Genomic DNA, 15,959 nt, shown 5'->3' with positions numbered 1-15,959 from the left:
AAAACAAACACAAATGTAAATACTTTAATTCGGAAATGTCTAAATATTTATACTTCTTGTGTAAAATTTGCCTTTTCTATTATTCTGCAAAGAAAATGACTCATGAGTTTTAAATATTGTTTTTTTTTTGCAATGTATTTGCAGATAATGTACATGCAGTATTTATTTTACTTTTACTAATAATGCAAAAGCAATTCTGCCTTAACAGTCTTCACACAAGTTTCATAAGTCTCTGGAAATGCAATTTGGGTGAAATATGTGGAGAAGGCGGTCGATATCTCTGGTCAAACTCCTTTAAAAGATCCAAAAGCCATCATTACAAACTGAATCGACTGAAAGAGTATATTTTGTGATGTAACGTATAACATCTGCTGTGCAGATTTGTAGGGTTTGCTCGTCGTTGTTGCCACGGTTTTTTCCACAAGACTTGGCGAGAACATGTTTTGGGGATTTGTCTTTTTTTATTTAAACCAAAATATTTTCCAAATCCCATAGGTACCCTGTTTTCTTGGTATAACTTTCATCGTTTTCTGCCATGCTTGTTTTCTACACATCAGCTGAGGCTGAGCTCGTGCTGGTTCTGGCCAATAGGGAAGCGGCATCTAGCGACCTGATAGGTCGAAGTGTGCATTTACGAAACGCTTGATTTATACAATAAATAATTAAATCATCGCCCATGTTCTCATTATGCATATCACACATGACAATATTGCGATATCGATATTTTTTGAATATATCAGGCAGCCCTCATTTGTACGATATATTACCAAGTTAAAGTAATTATTAAAAATTTAAAAGCATATTTGTATTAATATGACATCATTTTCCCATTGCTTTTTATTGTTAGTTTTTACAACTTTTAATTTTAATTAAGTTAATTTAGTTGTTTGGGGGGATGTTATAAGATATTGTGTGTGTGACTCATAACATTATCGATATATATATATATATATATATATATATGACCCCTAAAAACGTTATTTCCCACCCCTAATGTACAAAGTCAAGTAGGGTCACTGTTAATTACTGTTTGTTTCCTGGTGCAAAAAGTCAAACACATAAATAGGAATAATGTCTACAATGTTATGAAACACTAAACATGATTCCATGAAATTAAAGAAAACGTGACTCTATCTTAGTAGGGATGTGTTGATGAGGCTTCATGAAGCAGCTGATGCTGTATCATGATACAGTTTGAAAGACCACTAGATGTCACCCTCAGAGAAAATTATGCCAGGTTTCATTGAATTAGTAGATCAGAGTCAAAGATTATAAAGCAGAGAGTGACATCTAGTGGTCTTTTAAAATGAAGACACTGTATTATTAAACAACATGAAGACTCGTCGACACATCACTAGTATCTAGAGATTGTTTTAATTTGAAATTTTAAATTAAAAGCACATTCTTGATTGATAGTTGATGTAAGAATGTGCAATGGTGTTTATTAAGATGTAATTCGTTGTCGAGAAAAGACGAAAACGATTGTCAAGTGTTGTATATCGACGGAAACACAAGCATCCGGAAGCTCTTACACACTTTCTGTTCTGAAGAAAGGAGGAGTATTTTTCTATCCTTGGCTCGTGTCTGATATGTTAAAATATAATATAATAAATATAAAATAAAATATCAATAGTGTGCAGTGAAAGAGGATTTAAAGATGGTGTCAAGCTGTAAAACCCTGTGACTCACATTTTCACAGCGATAAAGCGGATCATATCCACAGCATTAACCACAATGTCAGAGATTCAACGTTTAAATATACTTGGCCCGGCACCTCACCTTCTTCTTTTATCTCTCCTGTGGCTGGTCCGTGGGATTTTACAGTGTCATGTTGTTCAGAGGTCAGTAGGTGGCGCCATCCGTTTACAAATGATGTTTCATTAGAACACTCGTTCAAAACAAGGTAAAATGGTGCAGAGACGCCATCTAGTGGACTCTGACAATAATGACACTGCTTCATGAAGCTTCATCAGACCATCACTAGGAAAACGGTGTTGTTAGTAAGATGTGTTATTTCCTGTGAGAGATGAATAATGAAGACACACAGGCTAATTGTTCGAAAATAAATGGCAGCGTTGAGGAGAATTATGATTAGTTATGCATGAAAGCATCTTCTGAAGGTGGAATTGTTTGGAGGCAATAAAGGAAATTGCTTTCCAACTGCTCTATTTCCCTGCCGTGTTTATTGTATTACAAACCTTCAACTTAAGGTAAGGTAAGGTAAGGTAAAGTCTTTATTGTTTTTTTCCAGTAGCCAATACAAACAGCAATTTTTTATAAAAAAAAAAAAAAATCAAAATAAATAAGAACAAGAGAAATAAAGAGAAAGAACACAGCAAGAAACAACAAGAAAGAACTTAAAATCCTTCTGCCTTTTTCCATCACCACTAATTTTTTTTGAATCACTCGTTTTTAGAAAAAGTCGATCAGAAACGGCCCTGAGGTTGTTAAAGGACGTGCACCGATCGAAACATCTCCACTGTACAGGCATCTTTTTTTTGTATTTGTGACCTATATTTAAAACTTCTTCAAGATAAACATCTCATCGTGTACGTGTCTTTCCTGTAATATCTGCCGCTGAATATGCCCTAACGGTGATATTTACTTACAAGTACAATTAAAAATACATTTTATAAGAAAATATATTTTCACCAAATGACTTCCTGCCTGAACAATCCTCTCTACGTAGTATAGTACATGAGGAGTAGTGATGGTCTGATGAAGCTTCATGAAACAGTGTCATGTTGTTCAGAGGTCAGTAGTTGGCGCCGACAGTTTAAAAATGATGTTTCATTAGAACAGTTGTTAAAAAAAGGAAATAGTGCAGAAACGTCATCTAGTGGACTCTGATGATAATGACACTGTTTCATGAAGCTTCATCAACACATCAATACCATCTAGTGGCCTCTGAAGATAATGACACTGTTTCATGAAGCTTCATCAACACATCCCTACCATCTAGTGGACTCTGAAGATAATGACACTGTTTCATGAAGCTTCATCAACACATCACTACCAACTAGTGGCCTCTGAAGATAATGACACTGTTTCATGAAGCTTCATCAAAACATCAATACCATCTAGTGGCCTCTGAAGATAATGACACTGTTTCATGAAGCTTCATCAACACATCCCTACCATCTAGTGGACTCTGAAGATAATGACACTGTTTCATGAAGCTTCATCAACACATCACTACCAACTAGTGGACTCTGAAGATAATGACACTGTTTCATGAAGCTTCATCAACAAATCACTACCATCTAGTGGCCTCTGAAGATAATGACACTGTTTCATGAAGCTTCATCAACACATCACTACCATCTAGTGGACTCTGAAGATAATGACACTGCTTCATGAAGCTTTATCAACACATCACTACCATCTAGTAGACTCTAAAGATAATGACACTGTTTCATGAAGCTTCATCAACACATCACTACCATCTAGTAGACTCTGAAGATAATGACACTGGTTCATGAAGCTTCATCAACACATCACTACCATCTAGTAGACTCTAAAGATAATGACACTGTTTCAAGATTCAAGATTCAAGATTCAAAGATTCAAAGTGTTTATTGTCATATACATCGAGAAACACGTTTCCCTATGCAATGAAATTCTTTCTTTGCCGCCCCTCACAAATATCGGCGTAACAATCATTCATTCATTCATTCATTTCATGAAGCTTCATCAACACATCACTACCATCTAGTAGACTCTGAAGATAATGACACTGTTTCATGAAGCTTCATCAACACATCACTAATGAGGAGCACCAACCTATTTCTGGTGGACTTCAAAAATGCAGCATCTGGAGGTCTCGCCCTCGTTGATCGAAGCCGAAGCTCAGTCGTAGAGACCAGAATAAGCCACAATGTATTTGGCAACAGAAGAAAATCAAGGGTTTCACTGGAATATTACCTGTGACCGTAAGAACCACATCACGTGTTCAGCGTCTTGGCAGCTTTCAAAAGGGTAGCTGCCAAGACGCTCTTGCAGATGGTGCCAACTTGATTCTGATTGGTTAAAACAATCCCTCGGCTGCCTTTGATTTCAATGTACAAGAGCCACTTCTGAAATGAATGAAGGCCTCGGGTAAATTTCTTCTGGCGACACATGACGGCTCAAATATGATTGGATGAAGCTCTCACATGAACATACAATCCTGGAAGCAGTGCAAGCAAGAGATAAGAAATAAAATGAAGAGAAAAGACTATGAGGAATAATTTAATACATATTTATGATAAATAAACAATAAAAAGAAAAAAAACATTTTGAATTAAATTAAAATGTAATTCATTTTCTGATTATGTTTAGTCCAGCAGAGAAGGCCTTGCTGGCCCTGACGGCCCGCCACTGATATATGTAGCATCTGGTCCAACAGATCCTTTAGAGAAGCAAACCCATTGAATAGTTTATTCCGTTTCACTTCTTCTGGCTCTGATTAATGTACTTGCTGCAACTTTTTAAAGTTAAAATCTGTCAATGTTTGGATTTACAGATGTCTCCAAATAGCTTCAATTAAGCTTCATGAAGCATTGTGCTTATTTAAGGAGCCCACTAGATGGCCCTCTCCGCTCTATAATATAGGGCTTGGAATTACTATTCTAATTAAACTTTAAATATAATAAAGTGATTTTTTTCTTTTCATTTTCCGAGTATGTATTGCTTTTCAAAAATTTTTAAATGAATAGTAAAACATATTTATGGTGTTTTACATCAAATAAAGAAAATGTATATAATATGACAAAAAAACGTAAAGATATTTTGATTTTATTAGATTTGTAAACTTTTTTCTTTAGTTCATTTTTGTAAAGTATTATTTTATTTATATCTTTTATATCTATTATTATATTTAAACATCTTTGCGCCTTTATTTTTTGCAATAATCCTTATATTCAGAGTTTACTATATTGTTATATTCAGCTCTATAATCTAATCCTTTTAACAAGTGATGGTCTGATAAAGCTTCATGAAACAGTGTCATTATTTTCAGAGTCCACTAGATGGCGTCTCTGCACTATTTTCCTTTGTTTTGAACGACTGTTCTAATGAAACATCATCATTTGTAAAGTGATGTCGCCACCTACTGACCTCTAAACTACATGACACTGTTTCATGAAGCTTCATCAGACCAACACTACTTTTAAGAGATAGTCTATACATACCTAGTCTAGTGCTTGGAATTGCTATTATATTTAAACTATAAATATAAATAAAGGGACTTTGTTTGTTTGTTTTTTTCATTTTTAAGTATTGATTGCCTTTTAAAAAATATTAGAATTAATGTTATGAAAGATAATGATTTTATTAGAATTGTTTTTGTCAAGTTCTTTCTTTTGTTCATTTTTAGTATATGTACTATTATTATATATATACTGTTCATCTTTACGCTCCATTATATTAGGAATAATCCTTATCTTCTGAGTTTACTATACAGTAATCTGCTGTATAATCTAATGCTTTTAACAGCAAGCCTCTGGATATCTCACATCATTCCTTAACAGAGGTGTGTCATGAAGCTTCATGAAGCAGTGTCCTTATGTTAAGAGCCCACTAGATGGCACTATCCGCTCTATAATCTATGGTTTGGGTTAAATTAGGGTTAGTGTTTCAATTGTAATTAAATAGAACTTTTACTTACAGTTGAAACTCTTTTACCTCATGAGGTGAACTTGAGAAATTCCCACGTATACATTTCTATTCTTGTAACACCGCGTGAGATTAATACACCACGACAGCCCGAGGTCGACCGACTTTGATTGCAGTGACGTGAAGCTCCTTCACCTTCACCGAGACAGCGAGAGGTTTTTACACAGGCATGTAAAGCGGCAAAAAAAGAGAGGATGTGGTCAATATAAAGCTTTTAGTCTAAGAGCCTGTTGTAAATATTGAGAATGTTTAAGTGAACAGTCCGACGTATGAATTTGCTTAACCTACGCGGAGGACAATACGTGTCTCCGCACACGACCATTCTCAACCTCGTCATGAACCTTCGGCGCCGTTCGTGCCTCGCAATTACTGGAGTTGAAAGACACGTTTTGGTTTAGTTTATGAAGATTTTACCTCGGCTCTCCTTCAAGGACTCCTGTCCAATGCTTCAAAGCGTGAGACGGTTGCCAGAATCAAAAGGAAGGATGAGGAAAAAAAAGAAAAAAAGAAGCCTCGGAGGAAACGAGCAACGGACTCAAAAGAGATGTCAAGACGAGGCTGGATGTTTCATCATTTACTTGACTTTGACATTGACTTACTCCATAAGTCTCAGGTGTTATTTGATAGCGTGACCTCCACGCAGTTTCACTGTAAAACCCAAGAATGTAAGATGAGGCTTCAGAAGAATAAATGATGACCTCTTTTGTCGGATAAATGCTAGTTTTTGGCCATCTATCCATCCGCCCGTCTCTCTATTGATACATCCTGGTCTGACAAAAAGTTACTAGTCTCAATACAAACTATTCATGGGTTGATGAAGCTTTGTGAAACAGCGTCTTATTTTTCAGAGCCCAGTAGGTGGTGCCCTATAAATACCTGTTCAAAGCAATACGTAATAGAGATGCCATCTAGTGGGCTCTGAAAATAAGTAGCTTGATCAACCCATTGCAAAAACCAATGTACCTTCACACTTAATTTTATTATATTTCCATGTAGAAACAAATGCATCAACACAAAAAATTGACGATTGAGTATTGGCCAGGATGTTGCCAAGTGGACAAATTATTTGCTTCAAAAATGTTTATTAATTGTTAGTGATTTTGAACAGTTTTACACACTGCCAATTAAAATGCACAACGTTTATTTTCACTGAACCCACTATACCAATATCAGAATCAGAATCAGAATCCTTTATTTGTCCCGCGAGGGGAAATTCGGTTTAAACAGCAATTTACAAAAAATAAAAACACCCAGAAATAAAAATAAAATGAAAAAAATCTAAATAGAATAGAATAAAAATCGGCCCTATATTATATATATACACTAACATATTTACAAAAATAACAAGAAGAAAAGGTGCTGTTAAATATTATCTGGCTGAGTTCTTGTTGTGGAGTCTGATGGCAGCAGGGAGGAAGGACCTGCGGTACCTCTCCCTCACACACCTGGGATGGAGCATCCTATCACTGATGGAGCTCCTCAATGCCCTCAGTGTGTGCTGGAGAGGGTGAGATAAGTTCTTCCTCATGGAGGCCAGCTTGCTCTGTATCCTCCTCCCAGACACTTCCTCCACAGGATCCAATACGTGGGCTATGATATATTGCGATACTCTAGTAACAAATATATATATTTGTAGTAATTTCTGTGTTTATGTATTTTTTCAAACATCAGCTTTAAAAATCTGCTGGAGTCACTGTATCCTCTCGTCCTCAGTCATCGTCGCAATCTTGGGGTATTTCATTGTTTAACTGCAGAAGACGTGATGACTACCGCCATCTAGTGGCCAAATGTTTAATTAAAACACAACAATTATCAAATGCCGAACTATAAACCATATAAGAACAATGGTAAACAATAAAATATGATTAAAAAAAAAAAAACATCCTGTCCTGTCAAATCTCGATATCATATCGTAATGATAAAACATCGAGATATATCACCTCACCAACCATTTTTCAACATCCCTAGTAGTAACAAGGATCTAGATAGATAGATAGATAGATAGATAGTAAGTAAGTAATATTTATTTATATAGCGCTTTTCGAGACCAGGGTCACAAAGCGCTTAAACAATCAAAACAATACTCAAAAAAAGTACATACTCATTTGTTGTATGTTCCATTTAAAGTATGTACTTTTTGTGTGAGCCCTGCGACAGAGGTCCCCAGCCTCTCGACCTATGATACTGGGATAGACTCCAGTCTCCCCGCGACCCCCGTAAGGGATAAAGCGTTAGAAAATGAATGAATATTGACCCAAAGGACAACGAAAAATAACTTGAAACCAAGATATGTGTAGTATTGTCAAGTACTTGACTCTGGTGTTGTGATAGTGTAGTAACAAGTATATATGTGTAGTATTGTCCAGTACTGGACTCTGGTGTTGTAGTATTTACAGAACACAAGACTCTTGACGAAGTCGTAACTGCTTTTATTTGTTTTCAAACCAAAATATGTCCAAACATCAACTTTGTCCACTGTATCCTCTCGTGCTCAGTCATCGCCGACTAATTTGAGGAAACCTTCAAACCAAAAGCAAAGCAGGTCACCAACAAAAGAAGATTAACAAAAATAAATCCTAAATATTTCAATACACAATATTAATAAACCATTAATTTAAAATGATAAAAATAACTTGAAATTAATGATCTCAAGGGCGCACGGTGAAGCAAGAAGGTTTCTGGTTCGATTCCAGGCCGAGCCAACCTTTCTGTGTGTAGTTTGTATGTTCTCCCCGTGTCGCGTGGGTTTACTCCGGTCACTCCGGTTTCCTCCCACAGTCCAAAAACATACAGAGGGTGATTGAGAACTTTGGGAAATTGTCTGTAGATATGAGTGAGTGTGTGAATGGTTGTGTGTCTTTGTGTGCCCTGCGACAGACTGGCGTCCTGTCCAGGGTGTCCCCAGCCTCTCGACCTATGATACTGGGATAGACTCCAGTCTCCCCGCGACCCCCGTAAGGGATAAAACGTTAGAAAATGAATGAATTAATGAATGAAATGATCTCAATATTAACTCAAGGGGAAAGAAATATTGACCAAAAGGACAACGAAAAAAATGTAAAAGACGTATGAAAGTAATATTAAAAGTTAATACGTGTATTGATACGAAATAAAATGGTTTGCAGGGGCAGGGGCTTGTAATGCGAGGCAGGGGCTTCTACTGCGAGGCAGGGGTTTCTACTGCGAGGCAGGGGCTTCTAATGCGAGGCAGGGGTTTCTAATGCGAGGCAGGGGCTTGTACTGCGAGGCAGGGGCTTCTAATGCGAGGCAGGGGTTTCTAATGCGAGGCAGGGGCTTCTACTGCGAGGCAGGGGCTTCTACTGCGAGGGAGGGGCTTCTAATGCGAGGCAGGGGGTTCTACTGCGAGGGAGGGGCTTCTACTGCGAGGGAGGGGCTTCTAATGCGAGGCAGGGGCTTCTACTGCGAGGAAGGGGCTTCTACTGCGAGGCAGGGGCTTCTAATGCGAGGGAGGGGCTTCTACTGCGAGGCAGGGGCTTCTACTGCGAGGGAGGGGCTTCTAATGCGAGGCAGGGGTTTCTAATGCGAGGCAGGGGTTTCTAATGCGAGGCAGGGGTTTCTAATGCGAGGCAGGGGCTTCTACTGCGAGGGAGGGGCTTCTAATGAGAGGCAGGGTTTTCTAATGTGAGGCAGGGGCTTCTACTGCGAGGCAGGGGCTTCTAATGCGAGGCAGGGGCTTCTAATGGGAGGCAGGGGCTTCTACTGCGAGGCAGGGGTTTCTAATGCGAGGCAGGGGCTTCTAATGCGAGGCAGGGGTTTCTAATGCGAGGCAGGGGCTTCTAATGTGAGACAGGGGCTTCTAATGTGATGCAGGGGTCTCTACTGCGAGGCAGGGGCTTCTAATGTGAGGCAGGGGTCTCTACTGCGAGGCAGGGGCTTCTAATGTGAGGCAGGGGCTTCTAATGTGAGGCAGGGGTCTCTACTGCGAGGCAGATACACAGGTGGAGACAGTAGTAGTCGTAGTAGCGGCGAGCAGGAGAATGAATGAAAAGTAGAACGCTGGTATATTTCCCCACAGAGTCGCCTCATTAGCACAGACCTCACCTGACACACTGGCCAGCAGCATCCTAGAGGGAGGGGGGGGAGGGGCTGAGGATGGAATACTCAAACCAAGGACGCCTTCAAAGATTCAGATCCGTGAATATCTTCTGGACCAGCTGATTAATGTTGATGATGAAGCTTCTCTGATAAGTGTGTCCTCTGTCGTTACAATCTTCTGTCGCTTCACAGACTTCTGCCGTGTGACTCGCCTTCTGTGTAGTGTAGCTTTAAATAGTGTAGCATGTGTTGTGTTTGTCAATAATTACACTTTCTCTTCACCATTTCAACACACAATGTGTCAACACTCTGGAGGCAGCGGTGGGAGTGGCACTGTGTTTCCTGGCTGTTACCACACTGCCCCCTTGTGTTTATTTGTGAAATGACACCGAGAGAAAGACGCTTCCGCTGACTCAAAATTAAACTTAAATTTGTTTCTATTTCCTTGAATCCATAAGAGGATAATATATAATAATAATAATAATAATAATAATAATAATAATAATAATAATAATAATAATAATAATAATAATACATTGTATTTATTGAGTGCGCACACAAAGACACTTTACAAATAAAGTACTTAGTACAATTTTTTTTTATTATAAATATTTTACATTATATTAAATAATTTTTCAAGTTAAGCTGTATTGATGTTTATAGTATGTTGTGTTGCTATTCATAATCTATTATTATATATTTTAAGTTAAAATGATTTGGCAAAATATGTCATCAGGGGTTTGGACTAATTCTTGGTGCAAATTTATATCTGATGTGAGTCTAAAATCTTAAAAAATTGAAACCTAATCTCAAAACGTTATTTTTAAGTAAGTAAAATATTTATAGCCTCTTCTTAGGATTTCGTAAATAGTGTATATCATGATCAAATTATGTACGCTGACTAAATATTTAACTCAATCAAATTATAAAAAAAAGTTATTTAAAAATTATGTATATATCTTAATCACTGTATTTCTGTATTTTATTTATATTCTCCTGCCACTGGCAGCATGTTTGCTCTTGATGTTATTTTTACAAAATTGCCCTTTAAGTATATTAAGTACATATTAGCATTTTGCGTTGTGTAGAATTACTTTCAAACTTAAGTAAGCAATAAATAAATAAATAAATATATATATATATATAGTATTATATATATATAATTAAAACTTGTTAGTGCTTCTTCTTACAATTTAAAGCCATTTTCAAGCTGCATTTATCAGTAATAAGGAACTAAGTGGTTAAAACTTACTCTAATAGTATTACAAGACCGTAGTACTTATACTTGTACTTACGCAAAATTGTTAATTCATGTTATTCAGTAGTAGTACAATAAATAAATGGTAGTAATCCTAACGAAAATCTGCACATACTTTGATACCTTATATCAGTTTTCGTGTAATTACCATATACCTGAAATACCTTTTATTTGTCCAATATACAAATATATTTAATATCTTGCATCATAACTAGTCTAATTATCCCCAAAATGTTCCTGACAGAACAAAAATCAGACAGTAAAATGAAAATAAAAACATTACTTTAATATAAGATTTTGGTCACATTTTCTTAAAATTCTTCAAGTTTTAAGCAATAAGGGTATCAGATAAATAGATATATATATTCATGGTAAACAAGCTTTATTCCTTAACATATTTTAAAATGTACTTATCTCAACATATGGACAGTTACTTAAAAAAAACGCAATTCTGACAAACTTCTGTTTCTTTTCTTCTGTTTTCTTCTCACAGCGTCGAGAGAAACGACATCACCTCGTCTCGTTTTTCATGGATATTTATTTACAGAAGTGACATTTTCCACAGACTCGCAGTGACTCTGGCGTGTTACATTTGGTACCACAGTGACAAAAGTATTCTATAAAACCAAGATACTACAAATCCTGTTAACAAGCAAGTTTTTCTACCACATATCATGGCAACGGTCGTCGAGATGAACACGGATCCATCGGTCATTTTCACTAGAAATGTACAAATGATGGTCAGTCTGGGACGCGTGTGAGGTCCAGTTTGGCACGATGACTTGTGTGTGTGTGTGTGTGTGTGTGTGTGTGTGTGTGTGTGTGTAGCTGCAGTGTGAGCTCGTACATGCAGACGTGGGGATAAGAATCTCACGACAAAGAACCTGAATTCACATCAATAATTATCCAAAAAACAAATAGATTATCTAAGAGTTCCCCTGAAGAGATAGAATGAGGTTTCTTCTTGAAAAAAAAACAAAAAACTTCTTGAGAAAGATCTGCTGGCATGATTGCTTACGAGGTTATGCGAAAACAAGTGTGGCCCCTGAGTCGATAGAGTCCTGCGCAGAGAGAGGTATGAACACTCGGAGGAAGTTTCTCGTCAAAGCCCTTCATTGTTCTCGGGCGAAGGAGGCCATTTTTAGGAGAAGTCGGTAAAAAAAAACTATGATCGCTGACGGTATCTTCCTTAGACCTTCAGTGTCAGTAGTTGATGAATACATTTCTCGTTCACAAACTGCCCGGACAAGCAGCGTGGAACACGACATCGGTAAAACAAGATTATTGCCGCGGTTGACGACAGAGTTCCGAAATCACATCAGATATTTATGATTGAACTGTACGGACGAAAATCAGTTTTTCGCTGCCACTGAACCGAGCGAGTCAGAGCGAGAGCTGCTGCCTCTCATGACTCTTGCAAGGTAAATAGAAGTGAGGATGGGGGGGGGGGACACCCTGGACAGGAACCCAGTTAATCAAAGGACATTAACAGTAGATACTAGAGATGTGTTGATGAGGCTTCATGATACAGCAGTGGTTGTTTTTACAGTGGCTTCATTTTAAAATGCCACTAGATGTCACTCTCTGCCTTATAATCTTTGACTCTGATCTACTAATTCAATGAAACATCATTTTCACTGAGGGTGACATCTAGTGGTCTTTAAAACTGTATCATGAAGCCTCGTTGAGAGGAATTGTTTTCCGGAACAAGTTTACATTTTAAGCTTGTTTGTGGTAGATGTTGAAAGACTAACATTGCTATAAACTAGTGATGTGTTGATGAAGCTTCATGAAACAGTGTCATGTTGTTCAGAGGTCAGTAGGTGGCGCCATCAGTTTAAAAATGATGTTTCATTAGAACAGTTGATCAAAACAAAGGAAAATAGTGCAAAGACACCATCTAGTGGACTCTGAAGATAATAACACTGTTTCATGAAGCTTCATCAACACATCCCCATTATAAACAGAAAGTACTCTGGAAGAAAATACACTTCCAGGTCGCATACAGTCAACTATCTACACTTGAAGCGCTTGTGATGTTACCCAGAGTGCTTCCTGTTTTTATGGCTTTTTACTGTTTCAACGTCTGACACAAACAATTGTAAAATACTGACTTCCTACAGTCTTTGAATGTAGGAAGGATCCAAGAGTATCCGGAGAAAACTGACTCCCAATTTTCTTCAAACCTGTAACTCTCTTGCCGTGTCAACTGACCACTGCTCTCATTTTTCGCTGATGATTTAGCTTCTTTATTCTTTTCAGTCTATAGGAATGCACCACAGCAGCGCTCTGATTGGACGGTTTAGTGTCAGCAAAGTGTCACATATATCGTGTGTTTTTATTCAAAATAAAATTCAACACTATTGTGAAGATAGTGAGGAACTGTTGAGGCGTCATGATGGAGTAGCCTTTCTTTTTAGCACCAACTCGAATTTGTATTCCTGGAGGAAGAACTAGTGATGTGTTGATGAAGCTTCATGAAACAGTGTCATTATCTTCAGAGTCCACTAGATGGCGTCTCTGCACTATTTTCCTTTGTTTTGAACAACTGTTCTAATGAAACATTTATTAATTTTTAAAACTGATGGCGCCACCTACTGACCTCTAAACAACATGAAACTGATTCATGAAGCTTCATAAAAACCATCACTACCAAGCACGTCTTTGTAAAATGTTGAAATAGTTTTATTCAAATTCAAATATTTGCTTAAAAAATGGACTGTTTATGCCAATAAACGGCAGATATTTGTACTGCATCCATCATAAAAAATACTCCACGTGAACATTGCAGCTGGTTTGTTCACAACATCATTGTATATCAGATAAAATAAATGATGATATAAAAAAATCTTGTATGAGTTAAGATCACAAAGACCAGACTTTCCTTAATCTTTTTTTTTTTTTTTAAATAAAGTTGTTAATCTTTACTTTACTGTAGACGATGATGTCGGTTCACGATGCACTGCCAGGGTTTGTGATTTTCCACATCAACTGTCACCGTCTGTCTATATATTCTAGTGTTACTCTGTACACGCTTGAAAGTAACTGACCGAAGACTGGAGTCAATCTCAACTGGCTGTGAACTAGAGAAGAAGCAGCTGTAGTTTGTGTTGGAATCAAGACTGAGCTAAAGATTTCCAAATCAAATAAGAAAAATGTATTTCATTGTCAAACCTAGCAACAAGCTAAGCTACAAACTTCAGCTGCTTCTCTCTCTCTGCAGGGAAACACCAGGACCGTGTTGTCAAATTCTCTTCTTGCATATAAAAACTACAAAAAACGACCTGAAAAAGTGAAATAAAATAAGAAAAAATTGACATTCAGAGAAGATTCAACAATCAGTGTCGTCACCAGGTTCCGAGGGTTCGCTGAGGTCGACGCAGGAATGTAAACCGCTGAGGGATCCGCTAAAAAAAATGAAGCTACATCCGAACCAAGTTGCAGGAACATGTCGTGGTGAAAGCACTTGTCGTCAGGTAGAAGAGTTAAAACTGCCGCTGAGGTATGTCGTCGTGGAATGGTCTCAAGAGATTGCTTCTGAAGGATCAACGATGGCGTCCACAGTCATTTATAATTGTTATAAAGAAGTAAATAAAACACATGCCTCAGTCATCTGGTATCGACTCAGAAGGGCCCATAGATTTCAAATAATCATCCTAAAGAGACACGAAACACAAGTTTCTTTTCACAAAAACCGGCAAATATATTTTATTCTGTAACAACCTTTCAATTATTTGGAGATTAATTATTTTTTAATGTACTTTGACTGTCTATTAAAACAACCCGTTGATGGTCGAGCTCGAGGTCCAAGAAATAGTGATGTGTTGATGAAGCTTCATGAAACAGTGTCATTATCTTCAGAGTCCACTAGATGGCGTCTCTGAGCTATTTTCCTTTGTTTTGAACAAATGTACTAATGAAACATCATTTTTAAACTGATGGCGCCACCTACTGACCTCTAAACAACATGACACTGTTTCATGAAGCTTCATTTAAACTATACCTTTGAATTTGACACTTTTTAATTCTTAGAATTTATTTATTATTTATTTTGTATATTCTGAGTTGTCTGTTGTTGTGTTTGTATTTCTGTTCTTGAGTAATATTTCTTTTGCTGCTATACATCTGGGAAATTATACATTTTAATCTCAAACGTTACTTTTTTTACAAGCCTTTTTCATCTTAAAGATGAATTTAAAAAATGGAACTTTTCAGAAACAAACTTCAGCGACTTTAATCGAGCCTCACGGAACAAGTTTATTGTTGAATCGTATCATTTTGGGATGAAAATATTATATAATTATAATAAAAAACTTGAAAAGTACAACTCTACGAAGTAAGATTTAAAAAGATCAGGATTGTCTAAAATATAAGATTAATTTCAGTATCAAAAACTCTAATACTCGCTTCACCAGATGGTATTCAAGTTTACCAACAAAAAGGTCAAACATTTTCTCATATCCACTTTACTCTTTCTTCGTAAAATGAAGAAGTCTTGCAGTAAAACCCCTAAAACTCTGAGGCGACGTTGTCATAACCTTCAAATGTTCTCTGTAACCACAACACGTTTTTGTCCGCCGTTGATGGATGTACGTCACGCCTAATTAACCCAACATGAAATCTACGGACCCTTCAAGCATCGTTCTTCGACACCATAACTGCTAAATGACACAGTTCCATGTTCCGTGAAAAGGACGAGCGAGTGGGTTGAATATCCAAACATTGCAAGGCTAATAAAGCGATACTCAATCATGCATTAAAAAACACATCGAGCTCCGACCATACATCCTCCTCTCCCTGCTCTGGCTTCGACAAACCAGGCAATCGAAACATTTTTAAAAAGGTATCTCAGAGTTGTCAGGAAGTTTTGAAGCGTATAACGTGACCACGATACAGTCGGTGTCGGAACCAGAATTTCCCCGCCGAAAAAAGAGGCGGTCAAATCAAAATGACCAGAAAATAACAGTAAAATATTGACAAGGAACCGTCC

Source organism: Callionymus lyra, chromosome 6, assembly GCF_982586985.1.
Source record: "Callionymus lyra chromosome 6, fCalLyr1.hap1.1, whole genome shotgun sequence".
NCBI classification, from domain to species: Eukaryota; Metazoa; Chordata; class Actinopteri; order Syngnathiformes; family Callionymidae; genus Callionymus; species Callionymus lyra.
The sequence above is the reverse complement of the archived record's forward strand: the minus strand, read 5'-3'. Positions refer to the sequence as shown.